Raw genomic sequence first — 2534 nt, 5'->3', positions numbered from 1 at the left:
TTTAAAAAAAAATAAATAAATAAAAGTGTGCACCACCAAAAAAAAAAAATTAAAACAAAAAAAAAAAGAAAGTCATTTTGAGTCCACAATGGGTCTCTCCTAATTTGTGCTTTTTGTGTTCTAATTTTCTGTAAACCTATTTTATAACTTAGGTAATTGCTAGAATCTCCCCTTTGTATTTTTTGAAGAGCAATTTGTAATCCCCATTTAAGCAATTCTTTCTTTACTTCTTCAGACATTCTTTCTAAAGTACCTACATTTGAATCAGATAGAAAAATGTCATCCATGTAATGATAAATTATAGATTTAGGCAATTGTTTATGTATTATTTCCAATGGCTGACTGGTGGGGCTATTGAACATTCTACTGTATCACCTGGCTAGATTTGGTTCTGGAAATCCTTCCTGAGAGCGGAAGATTTTTGGGAGAATCAAACACCACTTGCTAGCACTATGTATCCTGTCCAGTGTTGCCCTGGGAAGCCTGCTCTTGAAGGCTCCTTTTCAATGGGAGTCTGTGGTGTTCTTTCAGGATTGACATGTATACTGATGGCACCCTGGACCTGATGATAATGATCGCCCAGGCTGCATTTAAACCCCCGAAGGAAAAAGAGGAGAGCTATGCTTTAATAGTGAAGAGAGCTAAAACCCGTTACTTCCCTGTCTTTGAAAAGGTAAGCTTGTATTCTTCCTAATATGCAGGATATTTAAGAATGAGTGTTCAAAAAGGTAAGTGAAATATGGGTACCAGTGGGTAGAGGCACCTGCTGTCAGGACTAAAAACTTGAATTCAATCTTGGAAGCTCAGATGGTGGAAGGAGAGAACCAACTCCTGTAAATTGTCCTCTGGCCTCCTGATGCCATGGCAAACATACCCCCACCCCCGTATACAGTCACACAAAATAAAAGACATATATTAAAGGACTGGCTGTGTGAGAGATTTCCTGCTGGGGGTCTCTGGTGGTTTGAATGAGATCGCTTTCATAGGCTCGTATATTTTGAATACTTGGTCCCCTAGTTATGGAACTGTCTGGGAAGAATTAGGCGGTGTGGTCTTATGGGGGGGGAGGTATGTCACTGGGGGCAGGCTTTGAGGTTTCAAAGCCCACACCATTTCTAGTGAGTTCTCTCTGCCTCATGCTTGTGTCTCAAGATGTAAGGTGTCACCTACTGTTCTAGCACCATGCCAGCTACCTGCTGCTATGATCTCTGCCACGATTATCATAGATGCTAATCCTCTGAAACTGTAAGCCTCAAATAAACTCTTCCCCCAGAGGCTGATTTAGTCATGGTGTCTTTTCATAGCAATAAAAAAGTAACTAAGACAGGGTCAAAACTTAAAAGAAAATATTTACTTTTATACTTTATGGGAATGGGTGTTTTGCCTGCAAGTATGCCATGAACTTCATGAATGCCTGGTACATGTGAAGGCCAGAAGAGGGCATCTGATCCCCTGGAATTGATTACAGTTGATTGTGGGTTTGGGCATTGACCCAGGTCTTTGGAAGAGCAAATAATGTTCTTAACCACTGAGTCATCTTTCAAGTCCCTAGGGTCAAACTTTAATAATATGGGTTCCAAAATTATGGAACCTCTAATAAAACAATTTCTGTTCTGTTTTTAAAGAATCAATAAGCCACTAGCCCAAGGTATCAACCACCTTGAATTCACCTTGAATCCAGTACTGGAAGCTAACTGCCTGAATAAAGAAGACAAAAACTTTTAAATTGGAAACTTTTGTGCAGCATTCAGTGGGAAATGCTAACGAAACTGTTTTCACAACACATCTTGAAAGATTGCAAGTCTCTAGGGCAGTGTGTGGAATGGTGTGGAGGACCTGGTAGGGCAGGGCCCACAACTAAAGGTTTTGTAGGATATTGTGTAAACTGAGATGCAGAGTTCTGTCAGTCCTTCAGTGTTCTAGATGAGTTCCTTTGATCCGGGGACAAGGCCATGAAGCACTTTCATCTAAAATGTCACAGAGTTTAGTCTGCTTATGCTGTAGATTGTAAACCAGGAAGTCTAACCAATACTTCTCAAAACATTTAAAAATGACTCATTTGTTCAAATCTGGATCAAGCTTAACTTTACAATCCTAATTAGAAGACTTCCTTTTTCTCTGTTAGCTACCCCTTTCTTGTCTCCCCTCCTTTTCTATTGCATTTTTATGTGATTTCATGATTTTTAGTCAACACAACCTATTCCTCTATTCCTACATGTCCTGGAATCTGGAATTATAATCTTGATTGGACTCAGGTCTCATTATTTGGCCCCCAGCATACTTCATAGATGGCATTGTGTAAATCATCAAGGAGCACAAGTTGTCTGATGGTTGTTCTTTGTACAATAGACAATGCCAGCCCATGATGATTTATTAGTAGATGTGAAATATTGATCTCTCTCTCTCTCTCTCTCTCTCTCTCTCTCTCCCTCTCTCTTTCTCTTTCTCTCTCTCTTCTATCTATCTATCTATCTATCTATCTATCTATCTATCTATCTATCTATCTATCTATCTATCTATCATCTATCTATCAT

At 39.3% G+C, this 2534-nt stretch overlaps 1 protein-coding gene across 2 annotated transcripts in view; it reads left to right on the top strand.

Annotated features, from left to right (window-relative positions):
• The window catches only part of LOC101993112 (glutathione S-transferase A2), a 92067-nt gene that overhangs the window by 35964 nt on the left and 53569 nt on the right, over positions 1-2534 (top strand). The gene's annotated exons all lie outside the window — the stretch shown is intronic.

This window comes from Microtus ochrogaster, chromosome 5 (genome assembly GCF_000317375.1).
Source record: "Microtus ochrogaster isolate Prairie Vole_2 chromosome 5, MicOch1.0, whole genome shotgun sequence".
NCBI lineage: Eukaryota > Metazoa > Chordata > Mammalia > Rodentia > Cricetidae > Microtus > Microtus ochrogaster.
The sequence above is the reverse complement of the archived record's forward strand: the minus strand, read 5'-3'. Positions and strand labels throughout refer to the sequence as shown.